The following is a 16435-nucleotide window of genomic DNA, read 5'->3' as shown; positions in this document are numbered from 1 at the left end:
GGGAAAAATGCCAGGGAGATGCACATTCAAGTTATTCTATAGAGATCTAATGAGTGCACATCTATTGATCATTTTCTGAACAGATTAACAGGAACGCAGGAAGTCAACTTAATGAAAATGGTTCTAAAAGAAAAGATGAAGGGTGACACAGTGGCTCATGCATGTAATCCCAACCTTTTGGGAGGCTAAGGTGGGGAGATCACTTTGAGTTCAGGAGATGGAGACCAGCCTGGGCAACATAGCAAAACTCCATCTCTCCAAAAAAATACAAACAAACAATTAGCCAGGCGTGGTGGCACACGCCTGTAGTCCCAGCTACTCAGGAGGCTGAGGCTGGAGAATCACTTGAGCCAAGGAAGCAGAGGTTGCAGTGATTGTGCTGAGATTGTGCCACTGCACTCCAGCCTGGGCAACAGAGTGAGACCCTGTCTCAAAAACCTAAAAGTAAAAATAAAAAAGGGATGCAAGGGAGTTAACTACAGAGCAGGATTTTTTTCTTTGCAGAACAGAAAAATAATCCAGAGAGCAATGGCTTCTCACTTTCAGTCTTCTGCAGAGAATGCAAAGATCACTTCTTCTGAATCTAACACACTAGCTTCCTTTCCAAAATACATTACTTTATTTCCCTTTTAAGGAAAGGCCACACGTTATAAACCATAAGCACATGACAGTCACATGACTTCTTCAGTAAGAACGAAGACTTTCACACACTCTCCTGGAGCTTAGAGCCAGAGGCATCCTGAGTTGTCAAATATTAAAGCTTTCTCCACAGCCACACATTCCTTTGATGATTGGGTTATTGAACACAAGTTTACTAGATAATTTGTTTTCAACACAGTCCATTTCTGTTCCTAAAAGTGTTAGCTGTGCTTTTTTTTTTTTCCCAGTGGATACTCTGATTTCATCTTGAGCAACTTCTTCATCAGAATCTCCATTTCTCTTCCTACATTCTAGAGAATAAACAAGTCACTGGTACGGACCTCAGGCTTATCTTTAAAAAGTTGTTTTATCATTCACTGCTGAAGGTGTCAGGAGGAAGGTGGCCCGGGTGGCCTACAGCTTGCTGTTGCTCACAGCCGGGACAGTGGCCCGAGGTAAAGAAGCTCACATCTTCTGGGTCCTGGCACCCCGTGCTTCAGGCCGGAGCTTGGGTACCTCAGCCTCTCTCTATAGACACTGTGGGCAATTCCCAAGCAACACATTTTTTATTTGGCTCCAGCAAAATTTGTCTTTGCAAATAAGTTATCCATTGGTCTTTTTTTTGTTTTTCCCTTATGGGAGGAGGTTGGTAGGTAAGAAAATGAAAAAATCAAAAAAGTACATGTGTCTGTGTGTGTGTGTGTCTGTGTGTGTCTGGCTGTGCCTGTGTGTGTTTGTGTGTATTTTGTAAATTGTCTGCTATGATTTCCTCCTGTGCATTAAAGCCAAGAGACTTAGATTCTTGTAATCAACCCAGTAGTTGCCTGGTTATATTTCCTTTGCTGCCTATAAGTTTCTGTCTTTTAAAAAAATTACCATTTGGTCATATTTAATTGATATTCTACAAATCCTTTTCCAAATGGGTAGTATTTGTCTGAATTTGAAATTTTAAAAAATTCTCCCTTAAAAGCCCTAGATGGTTTTTAAGAGATCTTTCAACTAAAATAATCGAAGTCAGCTTGAGAGCCCATCTTTGACCAGACATTTAAGGTGGCAAAATAAATGGATAAAAAGGGCCAGGCGCGGTGGCTCAAGCCTGTAATCCCAGCACTTTGGGAGGCCGAGACGGGCGGATCACGAGGTCAGGAGATCAAAACCATCCTGGCTAATATGGTGAAACCCCGTCTCTACTAAAAAATACAAAAAAAAAAAAAAAAAAAACTAGCCGGGTGAGGTGGTGGGCGCCTGTAGTCCCAGCTACTTGGGAGGCTGAGCCAGGAGAATGGCATAAACCCGGGAGGCAGAACTTGCAGTGAGCTGAGATCCGGCCACTGCACTCCAGCCTGGGCGACAGAGCGAGACTCCGTCTCAAAAACAAACAAACAAACAAACAAAGAATTCAAGAGAGGCTGGGCATGGTGGCTCACGCCTGTAATCCCAGCACTTTGGGAGGCCCAGACGGGCGGATCACCTGAGGTCAGGTGTTTGAGATCAGCCTGACCAACATAGGGAAATCCCATCTCTACTAAAAAGAAATACAAAAAAATTAGTGGAGCGTGGCAACGCATGGCTGTAATCCCAGCTACTCAGGAGGCTGAGGCAGGAGAATCTCTTGAACCCAGGAGGTGCAGGTTGCAGTGAGCTGAGATTACGCCACTGCCCTCCAGCGAAACTCCATCTAAAAAAAAAAAAAATTCAAGAGGAAAGTGTGAAAGAAGCAGGACAAACAGCAAGCTTCAAATTTTTATTCAAAGCTAGAAAGTACAAACGATAAATTACTACTATTATATTGATTCCTATTAACCACTTTTCAATGAGAGCTTTTCATGTATCAACCTAGTTCACAGGAAAACTTGTGTCCCGAGAGTGGGTATAAGGAGGAAGGAAGAGAGGAAAGATGGAAGGAAAAAGAGAGGAAAGGAAGGAGGGAGGGAGGTTAAGGAGTCAGAATAAGAAAAAAAAGAAAAGAAAAGAAATTACCTCAAAATTTGAAGGGTTGGGAGGCAGGCAGGATTCAGAGACATTTCAAATCTGCCCCAGCTTCACAATATCATAGAATAAAATCTGTCTTAAAGTTTCTCTAGCTTGTTTAAAACCAAAAGAATTATGGGTGAAGGTGAAACAGTTTTATCTTTGTTTATTTTTATTTTATTTTTTTTTTGAGACGGAGTCTTGCTCTGTCCCCCGGGCTGGAGTGCAGTGGCCGGATCTCAGCTCATTGCAAGCTTCGCCTCCCGGGTTTACTCCATTCTCCTGCCTCAGCCTCCGGAGTAGCTGGGACTACAGGCGCCCGCCACCTCGCCCGGCTAGTTTTTTTTGTATTTTTAGTAGAGACGGGGTTTCACCGTGTTAGCCAGGATGGTCTCGATCTCCTGACCTCGTGATCCGCCCGTCTCGGCCTCCCAAAGTGCTGGGATTACAGGCTTGAGCCACCGCGCCCGGCCATCTTTGTTTATTTTTTATTTTATTTTATTTATTTATTTTTTTGAGATGGAGTTTTGCTTTTGCTGCCCAGGCTGGAGTACAACGGCGCAATCTTGGCTCATTGCAATCTCTGCCTCCTGGGTTCAAGCGATTCTCCTGCCTCAGCCTCCTGAGTAGCTGGGATTACAGGTGCCCACCACCATGCTCAGATAATTGTTCTGTTTTTAGTAGAGTGAGGATTTCACCATGTTGGCCAGGCTGGTCTCAAACTCCTGACCTCAGGTGATCCACCCACCTCAGCCTCCCAAAGTGCTGGCATTACAGGCTTGAGCCACCGCACCTGGCCGAAACAGTTTTAGAATGCTCTTCCTATTCAGCCTGAAGTTACCGATGATACAGAACACCTACATCATATGGTAGCAATTTACTTTTCTTATTATAACATTAAAAATAATATAACAAAAGTTGAATGTGCTGAAACAGAGAGTAAAAGGGTGATTATCAGAGACTGGAGATGGAGGAGTTGGGGACGTATTGGGCACAAGACACAAAATTTCAGTTAGACAGGAGGAATTAGTTCTAAAGATCTATCATACATCACAGTGACCACCATTAAAAACAACATATTGTCATTAAAATTGCTGAGAGACTAGATTTTAAGGGTTCTCACTACAAAAAATAGGTACGTGAGGTGAAGGGGAGGCAGCATTCTCCTTCCATTCTCTTGGGGTCCCGGTTGGGTCCAATAATTAAACTGACATAAGATAAATTAGCAGGAGAAATGCATACAAATTTATTTAATACAAGTTTTATGTGGCATGGGACCTCCTAATAAGGAAATGAAGACCCAAATAATCAATTAGAGTCAGTTACTTAAATACTGAATTGGACAAAGTGTAAGATTCTCCCCGGGGCCTGAAAGTTTAAGGAGACGAATAACTCCTCCCTTCTCAGGCCCAGTCCCAAGCACAAGGCCACTTGTGTCAGCAGCATGAGTCAGCAAGAGAGCAGAAGCAGGAAGAGAGCCGGCCGGAAGACACCTACCCTGGCAGGAAGGCACCCACCCCTGAAGATCAAGAAAGAGGCTATTCAGGTACAATGTAGCAGTTACATCAGACACTTCCTTTTTACAGGAGACTAAAACCTTTGTCCGGTCCTCACTTGGGGCTGTCACCATTTTAAGCCTCAGCCCGCCTGCACCCAGGCGCTCCTTAAAACAGCATGTTGCTCCATACTGCCTCGTGTTGTCTGTTGGTGCGCTCTCGGAGTTCGAACCGATACAAGAACCTTACACAAAGTATACTCAGTTATGAAGAAACAACTAAGTTATGTGGGGAGGCTTAAAAGAGAAAAGTTATTTTAGCAAGATCCATAGGGAATTCTCTCCGTCTCAACTTATTCTTAAGGATAAGGACGTTACCTCTTTCATATGGGAATTTTACCTTCTGCTTTTAAGAAATAGCATGAAGAAGGCCGGGCACGGTGGCTCACACCTGTAGTCCAAGCACTTTGGGAGGCAGAGGCAGGTGGACCATCTGAGATCAGGAGATCGAGACCAGCCTGGACAACATGGTGAAATCCTGTCTCTACTAAAAATACAAAAATTAGCTGGGTGTGGTGGCAGGTGCCTGTAATCTCAGCCACTCAGGAGCCTGAGGCAGGAGAATTGCTTGAACCCCAGAGGTGGAGGTTGCAGTGAGTCAAGATTGTGCCACTGCACTCCAGCCTGGGCAACAGAGTGAGACTCCATCTCAAAAAAAAGAAAAATAGCATGAAGATCAGAGCTATCTTCTTGCACCTGCTGTCTTTCAAATGCATTTAGCTTAACTAGTCTGTGCACCAGACTAGCATATTTTAATCTCATCAGAGGATATAGAATGTTCAGAAGCTTGATGTAGCCATTCCACAATGTACACAGATATCAAAACATCATGTTGTACTCCATAAATATATGTAATTTGTACTTGTTGATTAAAATAAATTTAAAAAATATAACTAGGTGCAGTGTTTCTGTGTCCAGGCATTTCTGGAATGAGAGGAAGGTAAATTTAAATTGAGAGCCTCCCTGTGGTTCTAATCCACTTCAGGCAGAATCTCTCTGAAGCAGCCTCTGACTTGGCAATTTTCTATGAAAGAATTAGGGAATGGTGACCGGGTGCAGTGGGTCAGTCCTGTCATCCCAGCATTTTGCGGGGCCAAGGTGAGAGGATTGCTTGAACTCAGGAGTTCAAGACCAGAGTGGACAACATAGTGAGACCTCATCTCTACCAAAAATTTTAAAAATTACTTGGGTGTGGTGGGGCGTGCCAGTAGTTCCAACTACTTGAGAGTTTGAGGTGGGAGGCTCACCTGAAGCTTGGGAGATTGTGGCTGCAGTGTGCTGTGATTGTGTTACCACCTTCCAGCATGGCTGACAAAGTAAGACCATCTCAAAAAAAAAAAAAAAGGATCTAGGGAATGAATCAGGAATAGGATTAATCGAAGTTTTTTGCTTTTTTTTTTTTTTTTTTTTGAGATGGAGTTTTGCTCTTGTCACCCAGGCTGGAGTGCGATGGTGTGATCTCAGCTCACTGCAACCTCCGTCTCCTGGGTTCAAACGATTCTCCTGCCTCAGCCTCCCAAGTAGCTGGGATTATAGGCATGTGCCACCACGCCCAGCTAATCTTTGTATTTTTCGTGGAAATGGGGTTTTGCCATGTTGGTCAGGCTGGTCTTGAACTCCTCACCTCGGGTGATCCACCCACCTCGACTTCCCAAAGTGCTGGGATGACAGGCATGAGCCACCGCCCCTGGCCAAATGTTTTTTTAACTGCTCCCCAAGCACCCACAGCCTTATTAATTTGCTTATTTTAAGTTGTGAGTATATGCAAATGATGTTTACTTTTCTTTTTTCTTTTCTTTTTTTTTTTTTTGAGGCATTCTCAACTCTGTAACCCAGGCTGGAATGCAGTGGCACAATCCTGGCTCACTGCAACTTTCGCTTCCCAGGTTCAAGCAATTCTCGTGCCTCAGCCTCCCGAGTAGCTGGGATTACAGGCATGAGCCACTATGCCCAGCTAATTTTTGTATTTTCAGTAGAGACGGGGTTCTGCCATGTTGGCCAGGCTGGTCTGGAATTCCTGACCTCAGGTGATCTGCTCGCCTCAGCCTACTAAAAGTTTTGGGATTATAGGCGTGAGCCACCATGCCCAGCCAGTGTTTACTTTTCTCATGAAATACGTTGCAGAAAGACCAAACAGTATTTGTATATGTGGTGGGTGTCTTGTTTTTTCTAAGACCAGCCCAGCGGGCGCAAAAGAACCAGCGGGTAGGCAAGTGTAACAGCAAAACTGCACGTTTATTTTGGTAACCTAAGGTGTGTGGGAGAAGTCTGTTGGCCTCCGGGGAAGGAGGCCGGCAGAGTCCCCCCGTGGGGCTCTCGGACGGACTTCCCACAGTCCCGACATCCCGACAGGAGTGGGGCTGTGAGAAGGCCGCCGGCCTGTGAGAAGGCCGCCTGGCTCAATGGCGGAGAGCGGCTTTTCTAGGAGTGGGAGGGCAATAGGTGGGGAATGGGCGTGTCAGGGGCGTTCCGCAGGTGCGACCAGGTAAATCTTGGTCTCTTCGGATTGACATCACCTGGCACATGCCCAGTTGGTCTGCACCCTCCCTGGGCGCCGGCTGCATTTTCGCGCGTGCGGGAAGAGTTGGTGGTGAAGAAGAACCCGGAAGTGCACCATCTTGCATCCGTTCGTCCAAACAGTCCAACCTTTTATTGATAATAGTGATAAAGGGGCGCCGTGGTCTGTCTGGCTACTTCCTGCTGTTAAGGGGCATCGTTAAGGTTGGGGCCCATGGTTGGTATTTGGACGCACGGATGAAAAATAAAATAAGGCACAGTATTAGTATAGGAATGAGGAATGGAAGCATTTGTTGGAATATGGGCAAAACCCAGAAGGATAGTCCTGGCAAGGTTGGGGAGTATGAGATAGTTAAGAAAATTTAGTAAGTTTGAGGCGAGTGGGGGAAAGCCAAACTGATTTCCACTGATTGCTTTCCGTAGGGGCCCTTTTTAGTTGGGAATGAGGAATGAGTGCGCAAAGTACTTGTTGGCCAGGCAGCAATTAAGGATTGGAGTTTTTCGTGGAGTGGATGGCTTTCCACTTACTCCTACTACAGAGATATTGGATGGAAGGCTAGGTCCAGAGAAGGATGGCAAAACAGAATAGGTAGCCTCGCTGTCGATTAAAAAATTGTCTTACCCGCTACCAGGAGAGTTACCCGCGGCTCGGCAAGGGTGATGGGGGTCCCCGAGTCTCGGCACCTTCAGTTGTCATCGTCCAGATGTAGGAGCTGGAAGGAGCTCCCAGGATCCTGGGAAAGGGGGTCACGTAGAGGCGCGGCACCTGTTCTCAGGGTGGGGCAATCAGACTTCCAGTTTCCTCCCTGCTGGCAAGCAGGGCAGGGGGTTGCTGGTGGACGAGGGTTAGGACATTCACTGGCCTAATGTCCCGATGCCTTGCACTTATAGCAAGGCCGCGTTGGGACTCGGGGACCTTGCGGACACCTGTTGGCATAGTGTCCTGCCTTGCCGCACTTATAGCAGGCAGGCTCCTTTTGTAGCTTTGGAGTCTGCGGGGTGTGTGCTCTCTGGCCTGGGGTTACGACTGGGCTGTAAAGCCGCTGCTAGGAGCTGAACCTTCTGTTCAAGGCGAGCCTGCCGTCTCCTCTCTGGAGCTATAGACCTTAAAGGCTAATTTAACTAGGTCTTGTATTGGTGTCTGAGGACCATCCTCTACCTTTTGAAGTTTTTTACGAATGTCAGGAGCTGATTGAGAAATGAAATAAGATGCTCAATTTTGGAAAGATCGGCCAATGAAAAAGGGACATGTACTCTGACTACCCCCTCCGCCCCAGCCACCTCTCGCAAAGGTGCTAGCACTGTAGGAGGGTGTGGGCAGAGATAGGGGACTCAAGACAGCCAGTTGGGGGCCCCAAAGGAGGCACGGGACTGAGTGGATTACTAGTAGATAAGGAGGAGGAAGGAGGAGTCTGGATGGGGGGAGGAGGAGGAGTCTGGGCAGGAAGGGAGGGGGTGGGGAGAGCGGGGAGAGAAGGAGTATAGGGAGGAGAGCCTAAGGCCTAAAAGCCTTGTATGTAAATTTCGGACCACTTGCCTAGCCGCTGGCAGAAATTGCTGAGGTCGATCACGCCACAGTGGAAAGGAAAATTAACCGCTTCCTCCTAAGTTCTTGTTCAAGCTGTAAGGTTTTTAAATTGGCTAGGAGGCACCCTAAGGGGGTGCTCTTTGGAAATTTGGACTGGGGGGGTTTCCCGTTTGTTTCCTCTTTACCGACACACAATGGACACAATGGAAATGGAAGTGGATCTCTGCCTGGCTTCAAAGCGTCCTTTGGAACCAGCAGAGACAGACTGGAGGCTCATGGAGCCAAAGTGGAGATTACCTTCAGGCGGACGTCTCTGTCCTGAACGGGTCTCCGAGCCACTTGGTGGCTCCAAATGGACCTCAGACCTGCGCAGGATTTTGGCCGAGGGACACAATGGACACAATGGAAATGGAATGGATCTCTGCCTGGCTTCAAAGCATCCTTTGGAACCAGCAGAGACAGACTGGAGGCTCTTGAAGCCAAAGTGGAGAGTACCTTCAGGCGGACGTCTCCCTCCTGCAAGGCTCTCCCAAGCCACTTGGTGGCTCAAAATGGACCTCGGACCTGCACAGGGTTTTGGCCGAGGGTGGTAAAGAGGAGACAAGGGCACTTACCCCAGAGAGGCCGTGAGAGTGAGCGAAGCGGGTCTCAGGTCCTGGTCCATCCGCGGCGTGGAAGGAGGAGGAGGAGGCTCCCCGGACCCTGGGGGCCCTGAGGAGGGGTCTCCTCCCGGGTTTCGGCACCATCTGTCTTGTTTTTTCTAAGACCAGCCCAGCGGGCACAAAAGAACCAGCGGGTAGGCAAGTGTAACAGCAAAACTGCACGTTTATTTTGGTAACCTAAGGTGTGCGGGAGAAGTCTGTCGGCCTCCGGGGAAGGAGGCCGGCAGAGTCCCCCCGTGGGGCTCTCGGACGGACTTCCCACAGTCCCGACATCCCGACAGGAGTGGGGCTGCAAGAAGGCCGCCGGGCTGTGAGAAGGCCGCCTGGCTCAATGGCGGAGAGCGGCTTTTCTAGGAGTGGGAGGGCAATAGGTGGGGAATGGGCGTGTCAGGGGCGTTCCGCAGGTGCGACCAGGTAAATCTTGGTCTCTTCGGATTGACGTCACCTGGCACATGCCCAGTTGGTCTGCACCCTCCCTGGGCGCCGGCTGCATTTTCGCGCGTGCGGGAAGAGTTGGTGGTGAAGAAGAACCCGGAAGTGCACCATCTTGCATCCGTTCGTCCAAACAGTCCAACCTTTTATTGATAATAGTGATAAAGGAGAGACTCAACCGGTTAGCGTGAAAGTTGGAGATAAAGTTCTTCTGCCAGAGTATGGAGGCACCAAAGTAGTTCTAGATGACAAGGATTATTTCCTATTTAGAGTTGGTGGTGAAGAAGAACCCGGAAGTGCACCATCTTGCCTCCGTTCGTCCAAACAGTGGGCAGAGCAGGAAAAACTGGATTTAAATGTTGGTTTGTCTGTTGACAGCTATGTTCCTTTGGGTAAGACATGTTTTTTTTTTTCTCAGAGTTTGTTGCTTCATTTTATCACAGGGTAGTACATATGTGTCCATGAGCTTGACTTTTGACATAACGTATATGAAAACAATTTCCTTCTTCAAAGTGCTAGACAAATTAGGGTATATTATTATTGACATTGTTATAAATAAAATTTTGGTGCCACAAAAGAAATAACACTCTAATATAAAATTTTCCTTTTAATTCTCAGCAAGGCAAGGTACTTCTATAGAAGACTGAGCCCTTTACAGATGTAGCAATGGTGAGCGCACGCCTGGACAAGGGAGGGAAAGGGGTTCTTATTCCTGACGCACGTGGCCCCTGCTGCTGTGTCGTTCCCCTATTGGTTAGGGTTAGACCGCCCAGGCTAAACTAATTCTGTTGGCTAATTTAAAGAGAGTGACAGGGTGAGTGGTTTGACAGGGAAAAATGGTTGTGGCAGAGCAGGAAATCAGAATGAGTCAGGGTGGAGAATGAGGAGGTAATTGGAATGAGTCAGGGTGGAGCAGGTAATCGAAAAAGGTTTCTTTACGAGGAAGTTAAGTTTAAAAGTAGAAGGCAAAGAATTGAATGTACTGACATATTGATTCTTTGAAGAGAAAGTTAGAACTTAGATCTAATAATATAGGGACCAAAGTCCTCTGTGATAGGAAAACTTTCAAGGAAAGAGAGAGCAACTGACTGTATTCAATTTTCTCCACTTGTGCTCCAGGGCCACTCTCCAGCCTGCTCAGCATAAACTGGACCCCTATCCTCAAGCTTCTGCTTGGTTTTGGTGGAGGTCTGATGCTTGTTGATTCTCTCTGTAAGTTACTGCAGGTTGACCATGTCCCTCTAGCAAAAGCCACAGCTCTTTCAGGCAACCCCTGGGCATGCCTCCCCTCCCCGACTCCTTCAGGCCCAAGTGGGAGCTTCTCAGGCTCCACTGGTTTCCCTGTTCCTTGCACACTGCCCTTTGGGTGGGTACAACATCCGTTTCCTGCCAGGAGACTGCTCAGTCTGATTTGTTTATGTATTTATTATAAACAAAAAAGAGATGAAAGTACATTGATTTTGAAAGAGAAAATGCGTTTGAAAAGTTCTAGACAAATGGTGTAAATTAATAAAAATTTGAAAAGGACACCTCCACCTCCACCAAAAAAGGACATATGGAAGTAAAATGACATCTTGCCCTGTCACCATTTTAAGTATGTACATCACATCTCCCCATCATATAAAGGAGTTTTTTTCATTCTGAAATGCAAACAAAAGGAAAAACTAGGGTTAGCACCCGGTATACTACTAGTCCCCCCAAAATGTGTTACTGGACCAACAGGTTCTTATGTTTGCTGTCCAGTAACAGATCAATACACAAAGACAGCAGGGTTTGCAGCAGAGAAAGAGTTTAATGGTCTTAGCGTGGCCAAGCAAGGAAACGGGAGGAGACCGTCAAATCTGTCTTGCCAAGGAGTTCTGGGCTGGGGCTTTTAAGGGGATTGTGGAGGGGAGGGGCTGGAAAATTGGGGTCAATGATTGGTTGGGATAAAGGGGATGAAATCATCAGGATGTGGACACCACATTCTTTGGTGAGTCAGCTTCTTGTGGGGTCCTTCAGAGCAGCTGGCGTCTGTAGTTTCACTCGTGTGCAGGACCTGAAAGAATATCTCAAATGGAAAACCTGACATTTCACAATGTTCAAGATGTTATCTATAGAGCAGTTCTAAGGAGAGCTATAATCTTGTGATGGGGTGTTCCAGAAAACCTTTCAAACCATGTTTTCCCTCTGCTCTCACACCACTACAACAGCAATCATTAACACAGAAGAAGGCTTCTGTGACCAAGTGTGTGGGGATTTCTTCCCACCACCAAAGGAGCAATTAATTCTGCAGTGAACACCAGCGGGATGTTCTCCGAATCAATTTCAACACTACCTACCTGGAGGCAGATCCCACAGGTTGAGGGCTCAGGGGAAACCAACATGAACATGGACATCATGCTGTTTCCTGTGCCATAAGTGATAAAGTCCTTTGCCTGTGATCCAGAAGTCTTGTGTCTTCTGTCAGCATCCATGAAACTGAGGCAAGCTAACTTGTTGGCTTTCAAGAGAAGGCAAAAATCTCAGTCCCTTCACTGTTCTGGACAATTGTAAAGTACAAAAACATGCAGTCATATTTAAAGAAGCACAATTTGGCAGCCAAAAGTAGTTAAAAAGCAACCATAGGACTTCCTGTATAGGGGAGGGGGCCAGGCAGCCATTAGACAGCTGTTAGCCATTAGACAGCACAGCCCAACCTAAGGCTGGGGCCAGACAGCGGGGGCTTGGACAGGAGCAAGGTCCTAGGGCGGCCAGGTGCCAGAAGCCCAGGAAGCACATATCAAGCTCCGTTGCCAGCGGGGTGCTGCCAATAAAATGTAGTCATGTGTGAAGGGGTGGCCTGCCCCTCCACACTTGTGGGTGCTTCTCGTTAGGTGGGACGAGAGACTTGAGAAAAGGAAATAATACACAGAGACAAGGTATAGAGAAAGAAAAGCGGGACCCAGGGGACCGGCGCTCAGCTTACAGAGGACCCACGCCGGCACCGGCCTCTCTGTTCCCTTAGTATTTATTGATAATTATCTTTACCACCTAAAAGATAAGGGAGTAGCTAGAAAATAGGATCATTGTAGGGAGGAAATCAGCAGTAAGACATAAGAACAAAAATCCCTGTATCATGAATAAGTTCAAAGGAAAATGCTGTGCCTTGAGATGCATATGCGGCATCTCCATAAACCTTTTAGCAGTATTGCTCCAGCAAGCCCCACCTTATTCCTAAAGGCGGTTTTCTCCTTACTCAGTAAACAAAGCACACAATGGGTTTTACACCGAGATGTTCCATTGCCCAGGGACGGGCAGGATTTTTAACCAGCAAGCTGCCTTCAGGTACTTGTTTAACAAAGACACATCCTGCACAGCCCAATATCCATTAAACCTTGAGTCACCACACCACATGTCTTTGCAAGGACAAAGTTGGGGGTAGGGTCACAGATTAACAGCATTTCAAATACAGAACTAAATGGAGTCTCTTATGTCTACTTCCTTCTATATAGACACAGTAACAGGCTGATCTCTCTTTTCCCCACACATGTGGAATTTGGAACGTGGAAAGGAGGTAGAAGTCATCCTTTCCTCTCCCATAGCAGCAGGTGTGCAGGCTCTGGCGGTCAACTGGACTCCATACTCCCCAACCAGTCACCAGCCTGGGGACCGTGGGGCTGCAAGGACCTCACCAGCAGTTTCCCAAGTTTCCTGACTTCTTCCATCCTCTGGAAATCAGCTGTGATGGAAACTGCGAGGGTCCGTCATTTACCCCATGTCCCTGTTGAGGATCTCCTCCTCATTAGAAGATTCCTTGTCATGCAGCTTCTATGCCATGCTTTTCAAGCGTGTGACACTGAGAACAATGAATCCTCCAAGGTACCTGAGTCACACTTCGCCATGAGCATCTCCAGTGTGCCAGAAATCTGAAAATGCCCCTGGGGAGACACATGCACAAGACAGGTGATGACAACTCCATGGGGGTGGAGATTATACGTCTCTCATCATTTCAGCAACAAGGAAATAAATTAGTGGCAGCGTAAGAGCGACTTGAGATCTCCTGGAAGCGAGGATCCTTTAAAAATCCTGGAGTAGTCTCTCTCTTCCCACTGTCCAAGATACCAAAAGGAAGGAAGGCCAAGGGGAAGAAGGTGGCTCCAGCACCTGCTGTCATGAAGAAGTAGGAGGCCAAGAAAGTGGTGAATCCCCTGTTTGAGAAAAGGCCTAAGAATTCTGGCATTGGACAGGACATCCAGCCCAAAAGAGACCTCACCCACTTTGTGAAATGGCCCTGCTATACCAGGTTGCAGCGGCAGAGAGCCAACCCCTACAAGCAGATGCTTCCTGCGATTTACCAGTTCACCCAGGCCCTGGACCGCCAGACAGCTACTCAGCTGCTTAGGGTGGCCCACGAGTACAGAGCAGAGACAAAGCAGGAAAAGCAGCAGAGGTTGTTGTCCCCGGCCAAAAAGAAAGCTGCTGGCAAAGGGGACATCCCCCCTAAGAGACCACCTGTCCTTCGAGCAGGAGTTAACACCGTCACCACCTTGGTGGAGAACAAGAAAGCTCAGCTGGTGGTGATTGCTGTGCATTCCATTGAGCTGGTTGTCTTCTTGCCTGCCCTGTGTCGTAAAATGGGGGTCCCTTACTGCATTATCAAGGGGAAGGCAAGACTGGGCCGTCTAGTCTGCGGGAAGACCTGCACCACTGTCGCCTTCACACAGGTGAACTAGGAAGACAAAGGCGCTTTGGCTAAGCTGGTGGAAGCGATCAGGACCAATTACAAGACAGACATGATGAGATCCATCGTCACTGGGGAGGCAATGCCTGGGTCACAAGTCTGTGACTTGCATCGCCAAGCTTGAAAAGGCAAAGGCTAAAGAACTTGCCACTAAACTGGGTTAAATGTACACTGTGGAGTTTTCTGTACATAAAAATAATTACAATAATACAAAAAAATTCCTGGAATATACGTTGCAGTAAAAGAACAAAGCATACCTCAGTTTTAAACGACTGAAGAAGAATGTCAGGTAGTAGCAGGTGGGAAAGTGGCTTTGATTTTCAGTTTGTGGGCTCTGAACCTACACAACAACAGGATTGTATTCTGAAAACCTGAATTAATTGTTGTCCTTACCTCAATGAGATGGAAAATTATAATCAGAATCATCACTATGCAGGGCTTATAGGTTTCAGTGAAAGCCAATAATGAGTTCTCAGACAATTCCAGCTGAGCAGGGTGGTGGTGGGGGGGGGCAGCTCTTCTAAGAGAGTCTGCCCCAGCATCCGTCCTCCAAGTATTCATTGAAAGGGCTTGTTAAACCACAAACATCCACTAGATGTCTTTATTGAGGTCGGGTCGTGAGACACCTGTGGCCTTTTAAGAGCACTCAAACTGCATTCTCAGGAGGCTGTTTTCAGTGTTCCTTATCACACCACACACTCCACTCCCTGTCCTGTTTTCAGGGTCAAGGAGTTTCATTCACATGCACAAATAACATACACACAGGGCCTCATTTTCCCATGCCCCAACCTTAAATGCCTTGTACATAGGCTGGAATATGTTGCTGTGCACCCTACACACACTATATGTATATAGATTTTTTTTCACTTGGAGTCTCGCTCTGTCACCCAGGCTAGAGTGCAATGGCGCGATCTCGGCTCACTGCAACCTCCGCCTCCCTGGTTCAAGCGATTCTCCTGTGTCAGCCTCCTAAGTAGCTGGGATTACAGGCACGTGCCATCATGCCTGGCTAATTTTTGTATTTTTAGTAGAGACAGGGTTTCACCATGTTGGCCAGGCTGGTCTCAAACTCCTGACCTTGTGATCCTCCCGCCTCAACTTCCCAAAGTGTTCGGATTACAGGCGTGAGCCACCATGCCCGGCCCCCACACACTATTATAGTCACAGTTGAACGCACTCCCAACGGAATCTGCCTCAGGAGGATGATGGTAGGTTGTGTTTTCAGAGATGGTACCTTCTGGCATAGTCGTGTTTTCCATGAAAATGTTTTCTTCAAAGGCATTTCTTGCAGTGGTGTTTTCTACGTTAATGTTTTCTATAAAAGGTTCTGAAATGGCAAATACTTCTGGAAAAGGATTTTCCTGAGGACTCAGGTCCCCGAAAGATGAAAAAGCCCTCGCTGAAGAGAATGGAGGCCTCTTTGCAACCATCAGTCATGCACCATCCAGTCTCTCCCCAGTGCCACCATGGTCCCCAGCTTATCTCCTGGTTTGGAGGGTACTTTAATGACTCTTGGAATCTGCATCTACCTGGCTATCACCCCACCTAATCAGTGGCCACAAGGGTCTGAAGAGAACTTGCATTTCTATACCTCCTCCAGTATCTCCATTTGTTCCTGTCCTCACCACCCAGCATGCTGTGCACAACTCCAGCATCTTCTAGAACACCCCATTTCATAGCAACTATAGTTTTATCCCTATTACTTCCTCAGTTCATGCAGTACCACTGACATCCTGATGGGTGAGTTGCTCCTAAGAGATATATAAGCTACCAAGGACATCCAGGAAAACCCCTGGAGGAACAAACCTATTAGAAGAAGTATGTGAGGCCAGGCACAGTGGCTCACGCCTGAAATCCCAGCACTTTGGGAGGAGGGCGGATCACGAGATCCGGAGTTCGAGACCAGCCTGGCCAACATAGTGAAACCCCATTTCTACTAAAAATACAAAAATTAGCTGGATGTGGTCGCACATGCCTGTAGACCCAGCTACTCAGGAGGCTGAGGCAGGAGAATCACTTGAACCCTGGAGGTGGAGGTTGTGGTGAGCTGAGATTGCACCACTGCACTCCAGCCTGGGCAACAGAATGAGACTGTCTCAAAAAAAAAAAAAAAAGTATATGAACTGGCACTTGCTTTAGAGAAAAAAATCCAAGTGGTAGACACTGCCTGGTTCTACCACCGTGATCTACATATGTTCAAGACTGAAGTTGGAGGACAGTTTCTTCAGTTATTTCAAAGTGATGGAAATTATTAGTCCAAGAATCTTTGGAACCCAGTGTATCTACTCTATGTTCAACGAGGCCCCTACACAGAGCCTCAGAATAGAAAACTAGAGAATGTTATTCAGGAGAAGCTGAACTCAGGGCAATTCAATGGCAGCTCCAGGACATAGAGGAATGGTTGTGGGAATGAATCGCTTTTTTTTTTT

The 16435-nt window shown here is 47.1% G+C and overlaps 2 pseudogenes; one reads left to right on the top strand and one right to left on the bottom strand.

Moving 5' to 3' along the window:
- Positions 1 to 747: 747 nt before the first annotated feature.
- LOC111535320 lies at positions 748 to 1110 on the bottom strand (annotated as a pseudogene).
- Positions 1111 to 13009: 11899 nt separating this feature from the next.
- Positions 13010 to 14170, top strand: LOC111536818 (annotated as a pseudogene).
- Positions 14171 to 16435: the final 2265 nt, after the last annotated feature.

This window comes from Piliocolobus tephrosceles, chromosome 14 (genome assembly GCF_002776525.5).
Source record: "Piliocolobus tephrosceles isolate RC106 chromosome 14, ASM277652v3, whole genome shotgun sequence".
In the NCBI taxonomy this organism is placed as follows: Eukaryota; Metazoa; Chordata; class Mammalia; order Primates; family Cercopithecidae; genus Piliocolobus; species Piliocolobus tephrosceles.
Note: the sequence above shows the minus strand (reverse complement) of the source record. Positions and strands in the feature narration are given on the sequence as shown.